This window comes from Pristiophorus japonicus, chromosome 3 (genome assembly GCF_044704955.1).
Source record: "Pristiophorus japonicus isolate sPriJap1 chromosome 3, sPriJap1.hap1, whole genome shotgun sequence".
Taxonomy (NCBI): domain Eukaryota; kingdom Metazoa; phylum Chordata; class Chondrichthyes; family Pristiophoridae; genus Pristiophorus; species Pristiophorus japonicus.
In genome coordinates this window covers 161,484,014-161,507,621 of record NC_091979.1, presented here as the reverse complement: position 1 = coordinate 161,507,621, position 23,608 = coordinate 161,484,014, and positions in this window count along the sequence as shown.

The following is a 23,608-nucleotide window of genomic DNA, read 5'->3' as shown; positions in this document are numbered from 1 at the left end:
TGCACGCAATATTCCAGGTGCGGCCTCACCAATACCCTGTACAGTTGCAGCAGGACCTCCCTGCTTTTGTACTCCATCCCTCTCGCAATGAAGGCCAACATTCCATTCGCCTTCCTGATTACCTGCTGCACCTGCAAACTAACTTTTTGGGATTCATGCACAAGGACGCCCAGGTCCCTCTGCACCGCAGCATGTTGTAATTTCTCCCCATTCAAATAATATTCCCTTTTACTGTTTTTTTTCCCAAGGTGGATGACCTCACACTTTCCGACATTGTATTCCATCTGCCAAACCTTAGCCCATTCGCTTAACCTATCTAAATCTCTTTGCAGCCTCTCTGTGTCCTCTACACAACCCGCTTTCCCACTAATCTTTGTGTCATCTGCAAATTTTGTTACACTACATTCTGTCCCCTCTTCCAGGTCATCTATGTATATTGTAAACAGTTGTGGTCCCAGCACCGATCCCTGTGGGACACCACTAACCACCAATTTCCAACCTGAAAAGGACCCATTTATCCCGATTCTCTGCTTTCTGTTAGCCAGCCAATTCTCTATCCATGCTAATACATTTCCTCTGACTTTGCGTACCTTTATCTTCTGCAGTAACCTTTTGTGTGGCACCTTATCGAATGCCTTTTGGAAATCTAAATACACCACATCCATCGGTACACCTCTATCCACCATGCTCGTTATATCCTCAAAGAATTCCAGTAAATTTGTTAAACATGGTTTCCCCTTCATGAATCCATGTTGCGTCTGCTTGATTGCACTATTCCTATCTAGATGTCCCGCTATTTCTTAATGATAGCTTCAAGCATTTTCCCCACTACAGATGTTAAACTAACCGGCCTATAGTTATCTGCCTTTTGTCTGCCCCCTTTTTTAAACAGAGGCGTTACATTAGCTGCTTTCCAATCTGATGGCACCTCCCCAGAGTCGAGAGAACTTTGGTAGATTATAACCAATGCATCTGCTATAACTTCTGCCATCTCTTTTAATACCTTGGGATGCATTTCATCAGGACCAGAGGACTTGTCTACCTTGAGTCCTATTAGCCTGTCCAGCACTACCTCCCCAGTGATAGTGATTGTCTCAAGGTCCTCCCTTCCCACATTCCCGTGACCAGCAATTTTTGGCATGGTTTTTGTGTGTGTGAAGACCAAAGCAAAATAATTGTTTAAGGTCTCAGCCATTTCCACATTTCCCATTCTTAAATCCCCCTTCTCATCTTCTAAGGGACCAACATTTACTTTAGTCACTCTTTTCCATTTTATATATTGGTAAAAGCTTTTACTATCTGTTTTATGTTTTGCGCAAGTTTACTTTCGTAATTTATCTTTCCTTTCTTTATTGCTTTCCTAGTCATTCTTTGCTGTCGGAAGGCTCCCTGCAGACCCGATTGCCCAACTGCTGCTCAGCCAGCGCACCAGACCCTACTTGCTCACCGGGGATCCCCAGCCGAGCTGCTCATGAAAAGGGCGCTAAAAACAAGGCTCTCTCTTGTCCACTCTGATCTCCATGATCACGTGGAGGGCAAGCGGCATCAACAAAGTGTGTACCATGATCGCGCAAATTTGTCACGCAATATTGAGATCAATGATCCTATGTTTGTGCTCAATTATGGACATGGTCCCAAATGGCTCGCTTGCATGGTCACAGCCAAAGAGGGGAGTAGGGTGTTTCAGGTCAAATTGGCCAATGGACAAATGCTCAGAAAACATTTGGACCAAATCAAATTGCGGTTCACCAACAGCTATGAACAACCCGAAGAAGACACAACCAATTTTGACCCTTCAACACACACACAAGTGGCAACTGACATCATGGTTGACCACGAAGCCAAACTCACCATCCCCAGCAGCACTGCAAGGCCGGCTACCCAACAGCCCAGTGAAGAACGAACCAACTCACCCTCAACCGCATTTGTACCGAGATGATCGACAAGGGAGCGAAAAACCCCAGATCGTCTCACCTTGTAAATAATTGTACTGTTGACTTCACGAGGGAGTGATATTTTGTATTTAACCCCTTCTAACCTGTATTACACTAAAACCAGAGGGCCTACCTGTTGGGGTCCCAAGGGATCCCAGCATCCCTTGGGAGCACGGTATATAAGCAGGCCACCCACGAGGTACCTGCACTCTGGAGTCTTATTAAAGGAGCTAAGGTCACACTTGTTCATTGTACACAGCACTCAGTTTCATCCTTTATTCAGAACGTAGCAGCAGTGAAGGTCACTGTGGTGCTGACCTTCTATGTCTCCGACTCCTTCCAGGCTGCATCAGGGGACATATGCAGCGTCTCTCAACTCAATGCACATCGCTGCATCCGTAACGTGACACAGGCTCTGTACAGACAGAGAATGAAGTCCATAACATTCCCAATGAGCAGGGATAAACAGGATGAGTTGTCATATGGGCTTGCCAGGATAGCGGGCTTCCCGATGGTTCAAGAAGCGATTGACTGCACACACGTGGCCTTGCGAGCACCATTCCAAAATGCCGAGGTCTTCCGAAACAGGAAGGGAGAACACTCCCTGAATATGCAGCTACTGTGCAACCACACGCAGCACATCCTCGCAGTGAATGCCCACTATTCTGGCAGCACACATGATGCATTCATCCTGCATGAGAGCACTGTTTCAGCCACCATGGGAAGGGCAAAGGATATGGATTAAGCACCTGGCTAATGATCCCCCTCCACAACCCCGCCCCGCAACAGATCATCACTATAATGACAACCATGTGGCCGCCCACAACATAATTGGGCAGACAGTAGGAGTGCTGAAGCAGCATTTCCGATGCCTGGACCGCCCTGGAGGCAGCCTTCAGTATTCCCCTCAATAGGTATCTCTATTCATTGTAGTGTGCTGCATGCTGCACAACTTGGCCATAATGAGGGCACAGGCATTGCCAATGGGGATTGCAGGCCCACCTCCAGAGGAGGAGGAAGAGGCAGAGGAGCCTGCTGAGGATCTGAATGGCCAGCCAGACGAGCAGGACGAGCAGCAACCACGGAAGAGACACCATGGCAATGCTGCCGCTCTGAGGGCCACACATCAGCGGCTGATAATGAATCGCTTCTCTTGAATGAGGAAGCTGATGAATGCAGCTGATTTTGACCGTGCTATGTGCTATGATAATGGCACATCTTGATGAAATTCCACATTAATACACAAGACGGGAATGCAAACAGAAAAATGAACATTTTAAGAACTCCATCAAAAGTCTCACCTCAGACAACACATCAAGAAACCCTCACCAGCGACTAATAACAAATGTAACAAATACCCCTTAAAACAGCAATACACAAAGTCAACTTCAGCAATATCTGTACAAACGCCCCTGCCATTCGTAATTCCACATCAGCTTTCATGTGCCATATTCGGCCAAGATCATACACCAATAGCTGGCGTCAAACCACAGCAACGAGATATTTACAATAATATTAACAAGATAAGGACATCTGTCCATGGTGGCCAAAGTCTTTATTGCAACCTGCTCTCCGATTTTCCACCCCTTTCAATAAACCCCTTCCCACGCCTACTGCTCAGCCTTAATGTGGCCACAGTGCCTGCAGCAAGGCTGCTTGAAGGCTGCCATGTCTGTAAGGCAGACACTACTGAAAGCCTAGCAGGATGTCCTGGACCAGCTCTGGGCCTAGAAGGCCTGGCTGTGGACTGCACCGCCTCAATATCGGTGGCAGCAATCTCAGGTGGCTAGGGTATAGACCACGGCAGGTGCAAAGGTGGATTGGCAGTGGTGGGAGCCGGAATGCTGTCATCTTGAGCAAGGACAGTACCTTCCATTTCCAGTGGCCCAATGTCCCTCCCCCGGGGCAGAGCCTCAGCATCCGGAGCACAGATTGCTGGCCTGCTTCGGCACTATCACTTCCCCGTTGGACTGTGGGGAATGTCATGTATACAACCTTCATACAACTATAACCTTCATGTAACTGTAACCTTCATGCAACCACACTGTACACTGTATATATGTCCTGGAAATGCACACCTTGACCATAGGGGGTGAACTTCCTCACCTGGGCACTCAGGTATTTAAAGGGAGGTCCCACGCAGGGTCATCACTTCTTGGTCCTGGGAATAAAGAAAGGTCACACAGTGACCGTATCTGCAGTACACTTCAGGTGTATCTACAACAGGTGTCCATTCGGCGGCCACTATCTTTCAGAGGAACATGGAAAGCTTGCTTAAATCCATTCCTGGAACGATCATATTCCAAGACAACATCCTAATAACGGGTCGAGAAACCGAGGAACACCTCCAAAACCTGGAGGTGGTGCTACGCCGACTGGACCGGGTAGGCTTGCAGTTGAAAAAGCCCATGTGTGTGTTTTTGGCCCCAGAGGTCGAGTTTTTGGACAGGAGAGTTGCCGCAGACGGGATCCTGCCCACGGAGGCGATCCGCCCGGTGCCCAGGCCCGGCAACACATCGGAGTTGCAATCATTCCTGGGACTTTTGAACTATTTCTGGAACTTTCTGCCAAACTTACGCACATTGTTGGAGCCATTGCACGTGCTCTTGCGTAAAGGTTGTGAATGGTTTTGGGAGGACGGTCAAGAACGGGCTTTCAATAGAGCACGGAACCTCCTTTGTTCAAACAAGCTGTTGACCTTGTACAACCCCTGTAAAAAACTGGTTTTAATGTGTGACGCATCATCCTATGGGGTTGGGTGCGTGTTGCAGCAGAGTAATGATGATGGCTGACTCCAACCGGTGACTTATGCCTCCAGGTCGCTCTCCCAGGCAGAGCGTGGATACGGCACGGTCGAAAAGGAAGCACTCGCTTGTGTTTACGGTGTGAAAAAGATGCACCAGTACCTTTTCGAACTAGTAATGGACCACAAGCCATTAACATCCCTGACGTCCGACAGCAAGGCTGTCAATGCCAATGCGTCAGCTCGCATACAGTAATGGGCTCTCACGCTGGCTGCCTATGACTACACCATACGGCACCGGCCAGTCACCGAGAATTGCGCTGATGCATAGAAACATAGAAACATAGAAAATAGATGCAGGAGTAGGCCATTCGGCCCTTCTAGCCTGCACCGCCATTCAATGAGTTCATGGCTGAACATGCAACTACAGTACCCCATTCCTGCTTTCTCACCATACCCCTTGATTCCCCAAGTAGTAAGGACTTCATCTAACTCCTTTTTGAATATATTTAGTGAATTGGCCTCAACAACTTTCTGTGGTAGAGAATTCCACAGGTTCACCACTCTCTGGGTGAAGAAATTCCTCCTCATCTCGGTCCTAAATGGCTTCCCCCTTATCCTTAGACTGTGTCCCCTGGTTCTGGACTTCCCCAACATTGGGAACATTCTTCCTGCATCTAACCTGTCTAACCCCGTCAGAATTTTAAACGTTTCTATGAGGTCCCCTCTCATTCTTCTGAACTCCAGTGAATACAAGCCCAGTTGATCCAGTCTTTCTTGATAGGTCAGTCCCGCCATCCCGGGAATCAGTCTGGTAAACCTTCGCTGCACTCCCTCAATAGCAAGAATGTCCTTCCTCAGGTTAGGAGACCAAAACTGTACACAATACTCCAGGTGTGGCCTCACCAAGGCCCTGTACAACTGTAGCAACACCTCCCTGCCCCTGTACTCAAATCCCCTCGCTATGAAGGCCAACATGCCATTTGCTTTCTTAACCGCCTGCTGTACCTGCATGCCAACCTTCAATGACTGATGTACCATGACACCCAGGTCTCTTTGCACCTCCCCTTTTCCTAATCTGTCACCATTCAGATAATAGTCTGTCTCTCTGTTTTTACCACCAAAGTGGATAACCTCACATTTATCCACATTATACTTCATCTGCCATGCATTTGCCCACTCACCTAACCTATCCTGCGCTCAGCAGGCTCCCACTGGCCACCACTGAGGGGGCGTCGGAGCAAAGCGCTGAGATGGTCATGGCCGTTGAGGCTTTTGACACCGTAGGGTCCCCCATCACAGCCCGCCAGATCAAAATCTGGACCAACAGAGACCCCCTCCTGTCCATGATAAAGAAATGTGTTCTGACTGGGGATTGGGCGCCCGCACACGGGGCGTGCCCTGAGGAGGTCAGACCGTTTCACAGACGGAAGGATGAGCTCTCCATCCAAGCCGACTGCCTACTATGGGGCAGCTGGGTGGTCATGTCCCAGAAAGGAAGGGAAGCATTTATCAGGGAACTCCACAGCGAGCACCCTGGCATCGTGCTAATGAAGGCCATTGCCCAGTCACATGTATGGTGGCCGGGGATTGACTCAAACCTGGAACACTGGGTTTGCAGGTGCACGACATGTGCCCAGCTGGTCAATGCCCCCAGGGAGACCCCGCTCAGTCCGTGGCCCTGGCCCACCAGGCCATGGTCACGCGTTCACATAGACTACGCGGGCCCGTTCATGGGAAAATTGTTCCTGATCGTTGTCGATGCATACTCGAAATGGATCGAGTGCATCATATTAAACTCGTGCACAACATCCATCACAGTGGAGAGTCTGCGTACGGTTTTCACGACCCACGGCTTGCCGGACATTCTGGTCAGCGACAATGGCCCGTGCTTCACCAGCCATGAATTCCAGGAGTTTACGTCGGGTAATGGCATCAAACACGTCCGGACAGTGCCGTTCAAGCTGGCTTCCAGTAGCCAGGTGGAACGTGCGGTCCAAGTCATAAAATAGGGCATGATCCGTATCCAAGGACCCTCCCTTCAGCACCGCCTATCGCACCCCCTGCTGGCCTACAGGTCCCACCTGCACTCGCTCACCAGCGGAACCACGCAGGAAACGAAAGCTTAAAACGCATCTGTCCCTCATTCATCCAGCCCTGGCAGACATTGTTGAGGGCAAGCGCCAGTCCCAAACCGAGTGCCATGATCAAAATGCAAGGGGGAGGTGTATAGAAATAGATGACCCGGTATTTGTTCTTAACCATGCTTTGGGACCCAAGTGGCTTGAGGGCATCGTAATTGGCAAAGAGGGGAATAGGGTCATAGTGGTCAGACTCAACAATGGGCAGATATGCCGCAAACACTTGGACCAAGTAAAGAAAAGGTTCAGCATAGACACTGAGGAACCTGAGGAAGAGCATGAGATGTCACCCACACCACTGCCAGTGGACGAGTAACAAGGACATTCACCAACATGCACAGTCCCTGCGGCCAGCCCGGACAGGCCGGAATCACCTCAGGTGACAGAGATGCATGCCAAGGCTCAGCCACTAGAGCCCCAACTGTGGCGCTCCATGAGAGAGCATCGACCACCTGAAAGACTTAACCTTTGACACAAAAAGTCGTGGGGGAAGGTGATGTCATGTATGTAACCATCATACAACTGTAACCTTCATGTAACCACACTGTACACTGTATATATGCCCTGGAAATGCACACCTTGACCACAGGGGGTGAACTTGTGGGAGACACTCCTCACCTGGGCACTCAGGTATTTAAAGGGAGGTCCCACACAGGATCATCACTTTTTGGTCCTGGGAATAAAGAAAGGTCACGCAGTGACCGTGTCTGCAGTACATGCCTCGTGTGATTCAGTAGCAAGGTGCAGGGACATTACAGGGAACACAAAGATGATGGCAGCAGTCTGTGTTTGCATGGCATCAATCTGAGACTGATTCAGCACACTGAGTCTGAAACGCAGTAGTCTAAGAATCGATGCCAGAAACTAGTGACTGCATCACATCACAAAAGCTTTGAGTGGGAATGTTCTGAACTACATTCTCCTTCTGTACACCCTCCGGGGAGTTGGCCCCCAATCTGCCCCACACTCTCAGCGTGCTGCAGGCCACTGGGGCCAGGAGCCTCAGGCTCTTCAAAACACAGGAATGTGATGTCCTCCACTGAGGTGGTGTCCCCATTCGGTGTTACTGATGGAGGGTCCCGCTCTGGCGCAACACTGTCATCCCTTTCCCCCTCATCTCCACCATCGTTGGATGTGGAGGGCTCGCAGGCAGGCTGCTGCGTTACTAGCTCATCATCTGTAAGCACAAAGCAACAGAGCTGTGATTAGCAGCAGGGCAGGGGGCAGGAAGGGAAGAAGGAGGTAGCATTGGGCATTTATATGTGAAGGGAGTAAGGCATGTGGTATCAAGGATAGAGGATCTCACATAAAACGCAAAGAGCATTAATATACCGTCACTGGACACAGGTGCTCGGCTTCGCCGACTGCTACCGCACCAACTGGTGTGCCCATGAGGGATGACACTCACTCCTCTACCTCCGTGAGGTCCTGGATGTCAGGCTCCCCTCCTCCAGTACACATCTGCTCGCGCCTGTTGTGTACCAGTTTCGACTGCAATAATAAACACAAAAAGGTGTGAGTGAGTGTTTTGCTCATTGGGTGCCAAATGTGCCTTCCATAGTTGAATAGCTGCTACTGTATGAAAGTGTGCAGATCTCCATTTGAATCTGTGTGGCTGTGCAGAATGGCTGTGTGAACGGTGGGATTAGATGACAACAACCTAAGATGAAGGATGAGGCTGAAGTGTTGCAAACGCATATCAAGAGTGAAACGGTAGTGTAAGGAGGGGCCAGGCTGAGTAGGGAACAAAAGGTCAGCAATGATTGGATGGGCAGGTCATGGCTGCTGAACTGAGCCTGTACTTTTATGGTGGTTTCACTAACGAAGACCATGGCCTGGCACACATAGTGAAAGAGAAGGTACTGTGAAGACTTTACATTGTGGTAGACAGTGAGGGTCACATTATGGCATTGCAACGTTAATAGAAAGGGTACTCACCCTGACAACCCGAGTGAAGTCGTTAAACTTCTTGCGACATTGTGTCGCAATTCTGGCCACCGTGTTCCTGGCAGAGATGTGATGGGCCACCTCCCTCCATAACCTTCTAAAAACTCTAGGAATGGGCCTCCTACTGCTAGAAGCAGCACATTCCACCACCTCTCCACTGCCTTGATTAATGCCTCGATGGCCGTGGGCAACGAGCAGCAGGCACGTTGGCAACTTGTTCCATTTTCCCATTCTGAGCAGACTGAGAATTTGAAACTGCGCATGTGCATACTTATGTTACTTTAAGAATCGTCTGTCCACGGAATGTATAGAGGCCTTCGCAGCATGCACACTCATTGTGTAAATTTATCGCTGAGATTTTCGGTTCCACTGCCCTAAGAGACTGATTTAGCGCTCCCTTTCCCTCTTGAGGGGCTGAAACCTAATTTCGCAGTGGGTGGCACTACAGTTACCGCCCCAACAGGATTAACGCCTCAAAATGGGCGATACCAAATTGCCAGTCCTAGGGGGCCGAAATTCGGTGGTTACCACCAGCCGATAGCACCGAAACGCTTCTACTCCCCCGGGGAAGAGCCTCAGCATCTGGAGCAATCTGGGGAAGCACAGATTGCTGGCCTGCTTCAGCACCATTAGCTCTCCGTTGGAATGATAGGAACTCAGACACGAAGGCAGCAGTCAGTGCTTGTGTGGCATCAACTTGACTGCATCAGAGCATAAGAACATAAGAACATAAGAATTAGGAACAGAAGTAGGCCATCTAGCCCCTCGAACCTGCTCCGCCATTCAATAAGATCATGGCTGATCTGGCCGTGGACTCAGCTCCACTTACCCGCCCGCTCCCCGTAACCGTTAATTCCCTTATTGGTTAAAAATCTATCTATCTGTGACTTGAATACACTCAATGAGCTAGCCTCAACTGCTTCCTTGGGCAGAGAATTCCACAGATTCACAACCCTCTGGGAGAAGAAATTCCTTCTCAACTCGGTTTTAAATTGGCTCCCCCGTATTTTGTGGCTGTGCCCCCTAGTTCTAGTCTCCCCGACCAGTGGAAACAACCTCTCTGCCTCTATCTTGTCTATCGGTTTCATTATTTTAAATGTTTCTGTAAGATCACCCCTCATCCTTCTGAACTCCAACGAGTAAAGACCCAGTCAACTCAATCTATCATCATAAGGTAACCCTCTCATCTCCGGAATCAGCCGAGTGAATCGTCTCTGTACCCCCTCCAAAGCCAGTATATCCTTCCTTAAGTAAGGTGACCAAAACTGCACGCAGTACTCCAGGTGCGGCCTTACCAATACCCTATACAGTTGCAGCAGGACCTCCTTGCTTTTGTACTCCATCCCTTTCGCAATGAAGGCCAACATTCCATTCGCCTTCCTGATTACCTGCTGCACCTGCAAACTAACTTTTTGGGATTCATGCACAAGGACCCCCAGGTCCCTCTGCAGCTCAGCATGTTGTAATTTCTCCCCATTCAAATAATATTCCCTTTTACTGTTTTTTTTCCCAAGGTGGATGACCTCACACTTTCCGACATTGTATTCCATCTGCCAAACCTTAGCCCATTCACTTAACCTATCTGAATCTTTTTGCAGCCTCTCTGTGTCCTCTACACAACCCGCTTTCTCACTAATCTTTGTGTCATCTGCAAATTTTGTTACACTACACTCTGTCCCCTCTTCTAGGTCATCTATGTATATTGTAAACAGTTGTGGTCCCAGCACCGATCCCTGTGGCACACCACTAACCACCGATTTCCAACCCGAAAAGGACCCATTTATCCCGACTCTCTACTTTCTGTTCACCAGCCAATTCTCTATCCATGCTAATACATTTCCTCTGACTCCGTGTGCCTCTATCTTCTGCAGTAACCTTTTGTGTGGCACCTTATCGAATGCCTTTTGGAAATCTAAATACACCACATCCGTCGGTAAATTTTGTCTGCATCACCACGCACTGGTGACATGACAGAATATAGGCCTTGCGTGGCTTCGGCCTGGTGTTCAATAGCTACTGCCATGTTAGCCATAGTCCGCGCAGAGAGGGCATAGGGAAAGCCAATTCCAGCGGTTCCCTACTCCTGACAAAATGCCTAGAACATGAACTCCTCATTACCAACACGCTATTCCGCCAGAGGGACAAATACAAGGCATCGTCGCAACACCATCACTCCAAACACTGGCACCTGCTTGACTATGTCATCGTCCGAGCTAGGGATCATGAGGATGTGCGCATCACCCACGCAATGACACGAACTGACGACTGCTGGACGGACCACTGCCTAATCCGATCCATCATCAACATTAACATTGCTCCAAAGCAGAGGGGACAGCAGAAGCAGTGCTGCAAAAAAGTTAATGCCGGGGCACTTAGAGATCCAGTTCATAGAGCCCTATACAGCCAGCGCCTCACAGCCAAATCTGGCGTGCCTTGATAACCCTGAGATGCAGAATCCCCATAGCGCTTGGTCTGCCCTCCAGACCTCTATAACCAGTGCCTGTGAAGAGACACTTGGTCACTCAACCAGAAAACATCAGGACTGGTTTGATGAAAATGATCAGGAGATCGAAGAACTAATAGATCGCAAGCACAAAGCATTTCTGAGCCTTAAGCAACAGCCCAACTCGGGAGCTGCAAAGCAACATTACAGACGGCTCAAGGCTCAGGTCCAACAAAAAACTCGGGACCTAAAGAACAGGTGGTGGATGGAGAAAGCACAGGAGATACAACAACTGGCCGACAGCCACAATATGCGAGGATTCTTCACTGCAGACAAGGCCACCTATGGTCCAAACTCCCAAGGCCCCACCCCACTCCTGGCCAAGAACGGGGAAACACTCATCAAGGACACCGAGGCTGTCAGGGCCCACTGGAAGGAGCACTTTGAAGATCTCCTCAGTCGAGACTCTGCCTTTGACTCGAGTGTTCTCGACTCCATCCCGCAGCATGCGACCCGCCACCAACTCAGTGAAACTCCAACGTTGCACGAGGCAGGTAAAGCCATAAAACAGCTCAAGAATAACAAGGCTACGGGTGTGGATGGAATCCCTGCTGAGGCGCTAAATAATGGCGGAGAGGCGCTGTTGGCATGGATACATGATCTCATCTCGCTCATTTGGAGGGAGGAGAGCATGCCGGGAGATCTCAGAGATGCAATGATTGTGACCATTTTTTAAAAGGGGGACAAGTCCAACTGCGGCAACTACAGGGGAATCTCCCTGCTTTCAGCCACTGGGAAAGTTGTCGCTCGAGTTCTCCTCAATCGTCTTCTTCCTGTGGCCGAAGAGCTCCTCCCGGAAACACAATGTGGATTTCGTCCCCTACGGGGCACAACAGACATGATCTTTGCAGCGCGCCAGTTGCAGGGAAAATGCAGGGAGCAGCGCCAGCCCTTATACATGGCCTTTTTCTATCTTACAAAGGTCTTTGACACTGTCAACCATGAGGGTCTATGGAGCGTCCTCCTCCATTTCGGATGCCCCCAAAAGTTTGTCAACATCCTTCGCCTGCTTCACGATGACATGCAGGCCGTGATCCTTACCAACAGATCCATTACAGACCCAATCCACATCCGAACCGGGGTCAAACAGGGCTGCGTCATCGCTCCAACCCTCTTCTCAATCTTCCTCGCTGCCATGCTCCACCTCACATCAACAAGCTCTCCGCTGGAGTGGAACTAAACTACAGAACCAGTGGGAAGCTGTTTAACCTACGCCATCTCCAGGCCAGGTCCAAGATCACTCCAACCTCTATCATTGAACTGCAATTTGCGGACGATGCCTGCGTCTGTGCACTTTCAGAGGTTGAACTCCAGGATATAGTCAATGTATTCACTGAGGCATGTGAAAGCATGGGCCTTACCCTTAACATCCGTAAGACAAAGGTCCTTCACCAGCCTGTCACCGCTGCACAGCACTGCCCTCCAATCATCAAAATCCACAGCACGGCCCTGGACAACGTGGACCATTTCCCATATCTCGGGAGCCTCTTATCAACAATGCGGAGATTCAGCATCGCCTCCAGTGCGCCAGCACAGCCTTCGGCCGCCTGTGGAAAAGAGTGTTTGAAGACAAGGCCCTCAAATCTACCACCAAACTCATGGTCTATAGGGCTGTATGGGTCTGAGGCATGGACGATGTACAGAAGGTACCTCAAGTCGCGGGAGATATATGACCAACAAGATATATGTCTCCGCAAGATCCTGCAAATCTCCTGGGAGGACAGACGCACCAACATCAATGTCCTCGACCAGGCTAACATCCCCAGTATTGAAGCACTGACCACACTCGATCAGCTTTGCTGGGCAGGCCACATAGTACACATGCCAGATACGAGACTCCCTGAGCAAATGCTTTATGCGGAGCTCCTTAATGGTAAACGAGCCAAAGGAGGACAGCGGAAACGTTATAAGGACACCCTCAAAGCCTCCCTGCTAAAGTGCGACATCACCACTGACACCTGGGAGACCCTGGCCGTAGACCGCCCGAGGTGGAGAAAGTCCATCTGGGAGGGCGTTGAGCTCTTTGAGACTCAAGGTAAGGAGCATGAAGAGGCCAGGCGCAGGCAGCAGAAGGAGCGCGCGGCAAACCAGCCCCACCGACCCCTTACCCTGAAGAATGTCTGTCCCACCTGTAACAGGGTCTGTGGCTCCCATATCGGATTGTTCAGCCATCAAAGAACTCACTTAGGGAGTGGAAATAAGTCCTCCTCGATTCCGAGGGACTGCCTATGATGATGACGATGATGATGAGTCCGCGCTATATTGTCTGGGACCCAAGGGTCATTTGTGGCTTCCAAGATCTGTTGGTATCTAACAAGGATGGGCTTGCTGGGCAGCTGAGATTCAAGTGTAAATGTTGAGGTGGACTCCTGCATCCTCATAGCAAGTGCATCGAGCCTCGTGGGCACCCTTGCCAATGCACCCAACAGATCGCTATGCATCCGCAATGATTGTCTTGCGGCAACGTTCAGCTCGGCCACCTCGTCAGAGTACTGCTGAGCATCACTCAGGCATGCACTCACCCTCTGGGAAACTGGCCCCTGGGTTTCCCCTCCCCCATGACATTGCTGCAGGCTACTGGGTCCTGGAGCATCAGCCACCTCCAAATCCCCGGCCACACCTTCCTCGACTGAGGTGATGTCTCCACTCACTGAGGGCGATGGCTCCTCAGTAACTGGCAGAGATGTGTCCTCCACATCCTCTTCATCTCCACCTCACTGGCACTGGACGGCTGCCATATAGGCTGCTGGTTCATCATCTGAAAGCACAAAGCCAGAGAAGAGTGGTGACTGCAGAGGAGGGGGCCAGGGCTGAGAAAGGCATTCTGAACTGCCAATCTCATGGAAAGTGGGGAAGGATTGTGGTGTCAGGACTAAATGGCCTGATAGAGGATGTAAAGGTCCTCAACACACCGTCACTGTCCCGAGGGTGCTCAGCCTCACCCACCGCACCCACTTGTGCGCCCATGAGGGCCAAAACGCATTCCTCTACTGCACTGAGAGCATGAAGGTCAGGGTCCCCTGCTCTGGTCCACATCTATTAAGCGCTAGCATGGCTGGCAAGTTGAAACAGAACGTCTGAGTTAGTGTCCTTCTATCCGTCTGTCCGAAGTGCCTTACATAGTTGAGTAGATTTTACTGAATGAGAGGTTTCACAGGTCGATGTCATTCGGAATAGCTGTGTGGACTTGGTGTGGTAATGCTGGTATTTTGGGGCCATCACCTAACAGTTAAGGTGAGGCTATCATCTTCCATACACATCTGGAGACTGAGGAGGTAAGGAGACCAGGGGTGGGTCTCAACAACGGAGCAGGAAAGTTATCTGTGTATGCAGACCCAGGGAGTGGCTGAGGCTGCAAATGCGAACTTTGCATCTGTGCTCACCTACAAAGAGCATGGGGTCCGACACATACAGATTGAGGAGAGACTGCACACACTAGACATTGAGCTCAGAGCATGGCATGCTAAGGTTAATGTAAAAGATACTCACCCTCTCCACCCGCTTCAGGTCGTTGAACTTTATCCTGCATTGGGTGGCTGTCCTGGGCACCGTGTTTCTCACGGACACGGTCTGCGCAACTTTCCTCCACAATCTTCAAAACATCTGCGGCTGTGGCCTCCTCCAGTCTCGCTCCACAACAATTCACATCGCCTCTCTACACCATCCAGGAGTGCATCCACAGCGGCGTCGGAGAACCAGTGAGCATGCTGACGAGCTCTCGCCTCTGCCATCTTCCCCCTTGCAGTAAGAGTGTGTAGGCGGCGGGTAAGCATGAGGCGGTGCTGTGTCCTATCAACACCTCAATTGAATCCAGATGGTGCCAGTAAGTCTGTTGCGCAGCTACAAATGCTGATTACTCCTTGGAGTTTACCGCCCCATTTACCGCCATTTAGCGCCTCAAGAGTGGCGTGTAACACCTGATTTACCACTCCAATCCCCTCTTCAGGCGGTAAAGCTGAATTTCATGGTTGGCGGAGGTAATTACCGGCAGGCGGTAAAATCAACAACCAGGCAGTGTCACCGCCTCTAAATAGGCGATACCGAATTTCCACTAGGTGTTTCAAATATAATCATGAATACAAGGAGCCACAGCCAACTGGCAACTTGGCTGCAATTGTGGTGATAATACAACCAAAAGAGCATTTTTTTAATTCATTCTCAGAATGTGGTCATTGCTGGCAAGACCAGTATTTATTGCCCAACTCTCATTGCCCTGATGAGAAGATGGTGGTAGGCCTTCTTGAACTACCAGTAGCAGTTTTGAATGGCTTGCTAGGACACAGAGGGCAGTTAAGAAGCAATCTCATTGGTGTGGGACTGGAGTCATATACAGGCCTGACTGGGAAAGGACGGCAGGTGTCCTTCCCTATATCAGTGAACCAGTTAGGATTTTATGACAATCCGAGAGCTTGTTGGTAATTTTTACTGTTACCATTTTTTTATTTCCAGATTTTATTTTCAAACTGTATTAAAATTTGTTATGTATGTAAACTTTACTAGTGTGTAAGACTTGCCACCAGGGGGCGCACCTGTGGGAGACCCAAGGGTCACCTGCACACCCCAGGCAAACAGGTGTAAAAGGCAGTCTACCATGCTGCTTCCTCACTCTGGAGTGACATTAAAGAGACCAAGGTCACAACAGTTTGAGCTTACAGCATACAGTCTTGTGGAGTTATTCTGAACATAACAATTGGCGACAAGTAACTGATCACGAACTTTCACGCGGTTATGGCTGCCATTGGTATTCTTGAGAGATTATTGAGGGTGATGATTGGGAAGCCTTCGTTGAGCATCTTGACCAGTACTTCGTGGCCACTGAGCTGGATACAGAAGAGACTGTGGTCAAGCGCAGGACGATTCTCCTCGCTGTTGTGGGTCCACGATATATGGCCTCATCAATAATCTGCTCATACCGATGAAATCAACACAGAAGACATATGCAGAGTTGTGCACGCTGATTCGGGAACACCTCAAGCCGAAGGAGAGCATCTTGATGGCCAGGTATCGCTTTTATACGCACCACTACTCCGACGACCCAGGACGTGGCGAGCTATATCGCTGACCTAAGACGCCTTGCGAGACCATGCGTATTTGCTGGATTTTTGGGGGAAATGTTGCGGGACTTTTTCGTGCTTGGAATCAGCCACGAGGTCATTCTTCGCCAACTGCTGCCTGCCGAATCCCTAGATCTGAGCAAGGCCATCACGATAGCACAGGCTTTCGTGTCCGCGAACGATAACACTAAACAGGTATCATTGCAGCATCGAAGCTCACCAGCAAGTACTGTGCATAAAATAACGCCTTCAGCAGGCAGAACTGTACATGGCAGGGCCTACACACCTGCAGAGGCCAGACCTAGGATGGCTGTGGGGCATGAATGTGAACCCTGCGGGGATAATCATCGGCCACATCAATGTCGATTCAAGCACTACGTGTGCAAAGGCTGCGGAACAATGGGGCACCTCCAGTGACTGTTCAAACGCACTGCGACTCACCACGTGGCAGAGTCAGCAGAAGATGACCGATCCGGCGCGCATCATGCTGAACAAGTAAAAGAGGCAACTCAACCCAAGGCTGAAGAAGAAGTGTATGGGGTACACATCTTCACACCAAAGCCCTCCGATAATGTTGAAAGTCAAATTAAATGGCATTCCAGTTTCCATGGAATCAGACACGGGGGCGAGTCAGTCAATTATGAGTCAGAAGGCTTTTGAGAAACTGTGGGGCAACAAGGCACAAAGGCCAAAACTAAGCCCGATTCACACCAAACTGCGCACTTACACCAAAGAGCTCATACCAGTCATTGGCAGTGCGGCAGTGAAGGTATCGTACGATGGAGCTGTGCATGATTTACCACTATGGATTTTACCAGGCGACGGCTCAATGCTGTTCGGCAGAAGCTGACTAGGAAAGATCCGATGGAACTGGGTCGACATCAAAGCATTGTCTTCGGTGGATGATGCCTCGTGCACCCAAGTGCTCAACAAATTCCCATCGTTATTTGAGCCAGGCATCGGCAACTTCACAGGCGCCAAAGTACAGATCCATCTAGTCCCTGATGCACAACCAGTTTATCACAAGGCCCGAGCAGTTCCATACATGATGCAAGAGAAAGTCGAGATCGAGCTGGACAGACTTCAATGAGAGGGGATCATATTGCCAGTCGATTTCAACGAGTGGGCCAGTCCAATTGTTCCGGTGTTGAAAAGCGATGGGATGGTCTGAATCTGTGGGAACTACAAGGTAACGATCAACCTCGTTACAGGACCAGTACACACTTCCCAAAGCAGATGACCTGATCGCAATGCTAGCAGGGGGGAAGTCGTTCACCAAGCTGGATCTAACCTCTGCTTACATGACACAGGAGCTGGCTGAACCTTCAAAAAATTTGACGTGCATCAACACGCACAGAGGACTGTTCATATACCACAGATGCCCTTTTGGAATTCACTCGACTGCGGCCATCTTCAGAGGAACATGGAGAGTCTGCTGAAGTTGGTTCCGCGCATCATGGTGTTTCAAGACGACATCCTGATCACTGGTCGCAACACCATCGAACACCTGCACAACCTGGAAGAGGTTCTAAAGCAACTGGACAGAGTGGGACTCAGGCTGAATTGCTCTAAGTGTGTTTTCCTGGTGCCAGAGGTCAAATTTTCAGGGGAGAAAGATTGCGGCGGACGGCATCAACCCACGGACTCCAAGATGGAGGCCATCAAGAATGGACCCAGACCACAGAATGTGATGGAGCTGCGTTCATTCCTGGGACACCTCAACTATTTTGGTAACTTTCTACCAGGGTTGAGCACTTTGCTGGAACCTTTGCATTTATTGCTATGCAAGGGTGATGACTGGGTTTGGGGTAAATCTCAAGAGACAGCCTTTAATAAGGCCAGAAACCTGCTATGTTCTCACAAATTATTTGTATTGTATGACCCGTGTACACATTTAGTACTAGCTTGTGATGCATCTTTGTACGGGGTCAGTAGTGTGTTACAGCAAACCAATGTGTCAGGCAAACTGCAACCGGTTGCATATGCATCCAGAACTTTATCTAAGGCTGAAAGAGCTTACAGTATGGTTGAGAAAGAAGCATTAGCATGCGTATACAGGGTTAAGAAAATGCACCAATACCTATTTGAATTACGGTTCGAGCTCGGAAGCGACCACAAGCCGCTCATTTCACTGTTCTCAGAAAGCAAAGATATTAACAACAATGCTTCGTCCCGCATCCAAAGGTGGGCACTAACATTATCTGCGTGTGACTGTGTAATCCGCCAAGACCAGGCACTGAGAACTGTGCTGATGCCCTCAGTCGGCTACCATTGTCCACCACCGGGGTGGAAATGGTGCAACCCGCAGACTTGCTCCTTGTAATGGTGCTTTTGAGAGCGAGGGCTCACCCGTCACGGCTCGCCAGATCAGGACATGGACTAGCCAGGACCCTGTGCTATCACTACTAAAAAGCTGCGTCCTTAATGGGAGCTGGCCGGCGGTTCCCGGGGAAATGCAAGACAAAATGTCCATCCATTCCGATTGTCTCCTATGGGGGAATTGCATAGTTTTGCCAAAAAAAGGTAGGGAAACATTTATACGCGAACTACACAGTGCCCACCCAGGCATAATCATGATGCAGGCTATCGCCAGGTCGCAGGTTTGGTGACCCGGCATTGACTCGGAATTCGAGTCATGCGTACACCAATGTAACACTTGTTCACAGTTGAGCAATGCACCAAGGGAGGCCCCACTGAGTCTGTGGTCATGGCCCTCCAAACCGTGGTCCAGGGTCCACGTAGATTTCGCTGGCCCCTTTCTAGTAAAGATGTTCCTAGTAGCAGTGGATGCTTACTCTAAATAGATTGAATGTATAATAATGTCATCATGTAAATCCACTGCCACCATTGAAAGCCTCCGGGCCATGTTCGCCACCCATGGTTTGCCTGACGTCCTTTTTAGTGACAATGGACCATGTTTCACCAGCTCGGAATTCAACGAGTTCATGACCTGCAATGGCATCAAGCATGTCAGGTCTGCCCCATTTAAGCTCGCATCCAATGCTCAAGTGGAACGGGCAGTCCAAACTATCAAGCAGGGCTTGAAATGTGTGACGGACGGTTCCCTGCAGACCCGGTTATCTCGTATTCTGCTCAGCTATCAGACGCGACCCCACACGCTTACTGGTGTTCCCCCTGCAGAATTGTTAATGAAGAGAGCACTCAAAACCAGGCTCTCCCTAGTCCACCCGGATCTCAATGATCATGTAGAAACCCGGCATCACTGGCATAACGTGTACCACGATCGCACGGCAGTATCATGTGACATTGAGGTTAATGACCCTGTGTTTGCTTTTAGTTACGGTCATGGTCCCAAATGGGTTGCTGGCACCGTTTTAGCCAAGGAGGGGAATAGAGTGTTTGTCGTCAAACTTTTGAATGGACAAATGTGCAGAAAGCACTTTGATCAGACCAAACTGCGATTCACTGACAACCAAGGACATTACCATCATTGATCCACCTACACACACCCAACCAGCAATTGATCTCACGGACAACCACGAGGATGAATCCATCATGCTCGACAGTCCGATCAGACCAGCCGTTGCATGATCCGACTAACTCACCCGTGCCAGGACTTCAACTCAAGCAATCAACCCGGGAACGTAGAGCCCCGGATCGCCTCAACTTGTAAATAACTTGTATCTAAGAATTTGGTGGGGGGGGGTGGGTGGGTGGGGTGAGGTTATGTATGTAAACTTTACAAGTGTGTAAGTCTTGCCACCAGGGGGCACACCTGTGGGAGACCCATGGGTCACCTGCACAACCCTGGCAAGCAGGTATAAAAAGCAGTCTACCATGCTGCTTCCTCACTCTGGAGTTACATTCAAGAGAGCAAGGTCACAACAGTTTGAGCTTACAGCATGGAGTTATTCTGAACATAACAAAATTGACTTCAGTCCAGGCCTCTGGATTATTAATCAGTAACGATGAGCTGGATTTTACGAACTTCGGCGAGTCCATGGTGGGCGACATCGGTGGCATGTCCCAACTCGGTGGAGTGTGAGAAAGCTGACTGATTTATAGCAGCAAGCGCAGTCAGGAGCTCCAAATACTCATGTCCACATAGTAAAGTGGGTAGTTGTCAGGTAGAGCTTTACCTGCAGTATTGCAGCTGCAGTCACAGCCCTCATCCAATATTCTCCTCTTTTGTACTTTGCTGGATCCTTCCCCTCTCCTCACGGTTGCCACTGGAAATGATAATTGTTCATCTGCCTGCTGGAGACTAGTGTAAATATCATGTCCAAAACTGTCCTGCTATTGTGAACATAAAACAGCATTTTTCCACACAAATTAGTTTTGTCGCACAACATACTTTATATGGGCTTCTCTTGAGATAATACCACTGACAAATCTATAAACAAATGTGAAGAATTAGCTGTACACTTAACAGGAGTGCACTGCACTATATGATGAAAAACATTCCTGTATTTTCAAATCTGCAAGCGAAATTCAGTTTTTGAAGTTCGGATGTGCAGAAGATTAGAGAAAAGCTGAAGTCAGACACAGATCTGTTTAGAGTAAGATGCCAATTATTCTCCATTTTTAGACTTCTACGTTTTGATTGTCCTTTACAGTATTGTATCTAAAGGTTTGCCTGCCATTAATTAAATTGGAATCTGCACTGTTCTGTCTGTGCACATGTATATATGTGGATGTATATAAGAACATAAGAAATAGGAGCAGGAGTAGGCCATACGGCCCCTCGAGCCTGCTCTGCCATTCAATGACATCATGGCTGATCTGATCATGGCCTCAGCTCCACTTTCCCATCCGCTCCCCATAACCCTTTATCAGCTTATCGTTTAAGAAACTGTCTATTTCTGTCTTAAATTTATTCAATCTCCCAGCTTCCACAGCACTCCGAAGCAGCGAATTCCACAGATCCACAACCCTCTGAGAGAAGAAATTTCTCCTCATCTCTGTTTTAAATGGGCGGCCGCTTATTCTAAGATCATGCCCTCTAGTCCTAGTCTCCCCCATCAGTGGAAACATCCTCTCTGCATCCACCTTGTCAAGCCCCCTCATAATCTTAAACGTTTCGATAAGATCACCTCTCATTCTTCTGAATTCCAATGACTAGAGGCCCAACCTATTCAACCTTTCCTCTTTAGTCAGCCCCCTCATCCCCATAATCAACCTAGTGAACCTTCTCTGAACTGCCTCCAAAGCAAGTATATCCTTTCGTAAATATGGAAACCAAAACAGCACGCAGTATTCCAGGTGTGGCCTGACCAATAGCTTATATAGCTGTAGCAAGACTTCCCCGCTTTTATACTCCATCCTCTTTGCAATAAAGGTCAAGATACCATTGGCCTTCCTGATCACTTGCTGTACCTGCATACTATCCATTTGTGTTTCATGCACAAGTACCCCCACCTGTGGCAGGATCTGTGGCTCTCGTATTGGACTGTTCAGCCACCAAAGGACTCACTTCAGGAGTGGAAGCAAGTCTTCCTCGATTCTGAGGGACTGCCTAAGATGATGATGATGATGACCCCCAGGTCCCGCTGTACTGCTGCACTTTGCAATCTTTCTCCATTTAAATAATAACTTGCTCTTTGACTTTTTCTGCCAAAGTGCAAGACCTGACACTTTCCAACATTGTACTCCATCTGCCAAATTTTTGCCCACTCACTTAGCTGTCTATGTCCTTTTGCCCATTTTTTGTGTCCTCCTCACACATTGCTTTTCTTCCCATTTTTGTATCATCAGCATACTTGGCTACGTTAAACTCAGTCCTTTCTTCCAAGTCGTTTATGTAGATTGTAAATAGTTGGGGTCCCAGCACTGATCCCTGCGGCACCCCACTAGTTACTGGTTGCCAACCAGAGAATAAACCATTTATCCCGACTCTGTTCTCTGTTAGTTAGCCAATCCTCTATCCATGCTAATGTATTACCCCCAACCCCGTGAACTTTTATCTTGTGCAATAACCTTTTATGTGGCACCTTGTCAAATGCCTTTTGGCAGTCCAAATACACCACGTCCACTGGTTCCCCTTTATCCACCCTATTTGTTACATCCTCAAAGAACCCCACCAAATTTGTCAAACATGACTTCCCCTTCATAAATCCATGCTGACTCTGCCTGACCGAATTTTGCTTTTCCAAATGTCCTGCTACTGCTTCTTTAATAATGGCTCCAACATTTTCCCAACCACAGATGTTAGGCTAACTGGTCTATAGTTTCCTGCTTTTTGTCTGCCTCGTTTTTTAAATAGGGGTGTTACATTTGCAGTTGTCCAATCTGCTGGGACCTCCCCAGAATCCAGTGAATTTTGGTAAATTACAACCAATGCATCCACAATTCCTGCTGCTACTTCTCTTAAGACCCTAGGATGCAAGCCATCAGGTCCAGGGGATTTATCTTCCTTTAGTTCCATTATCTGACTGAGTACCACCTCCTTAGTGATTGTGTTAAGTTCCTCCCCCCCCCATAGCCCCTTGACTATCCACTGTCGGAATATTGTTAGTATCCTCTACCACAAAGACTGATACAAAATATTTGTTCAGAGTTTCTGCCATCTCCATGTTCCCTATTACTAATTCCCCGGTCTCGTCCTCTAAGAGTGTAAAGTCCTGTCCCTGCAGTACAGATTCACACGAGGCACATACTGAAGTCAAGGTCACTCAAGACCTGCACCTTTATTATACAGCTCTCGAATGCCTCACTTGCCTGAGACCTGCCTTTATATATCTGTCTGAGAGAGGTATACAGTGTCTCCTGCAAGTGCACCCCTGGTGGTAAGGTAAGCTTGTGGTTACAGGTCATCTCTGGTTACAGTCATGTATAGCATGGTAAGATACAGTTATGTACAGTAGTGTGAGATACATGACATCACCCTCCCCCAAGGTCTTATTGTCTTTATAGGTTCAGTCTCTAAGGTGGTCTACCCTCTCACATGGAGTGTCTTAGTTGTGGTTCAGTTGTTTGCCTTGGTGCCTGTTTTTCTTTCGGTGTGATTGCTGGTATCTCGCCTGGGCTGTCTGTTGGGATTGCCCTTTCCTCAGGTTGTTCCCTCTGTCTGTCCACCAGGTGTGGTGTGAGTTCCACATTGTAGTCTGCCTCTGGTTCAGCAGTGTTGTTGGTAAATCTACTTTTGACTTGGTCTAAATGCCTCTGGCAGCTTTGGCCATTGTCCATTTGAACCACCAGTAGCCTGTTTCCTTCCTTGCCTGTTACTGTCCCTGCAAGCCATTTGGGACCCCTGCCATAGTTTAGCACAAACACTTTGTCCCCTATCTCATTCCACCTCCCCCTCGAATTTCGGTCATGGTACTCGG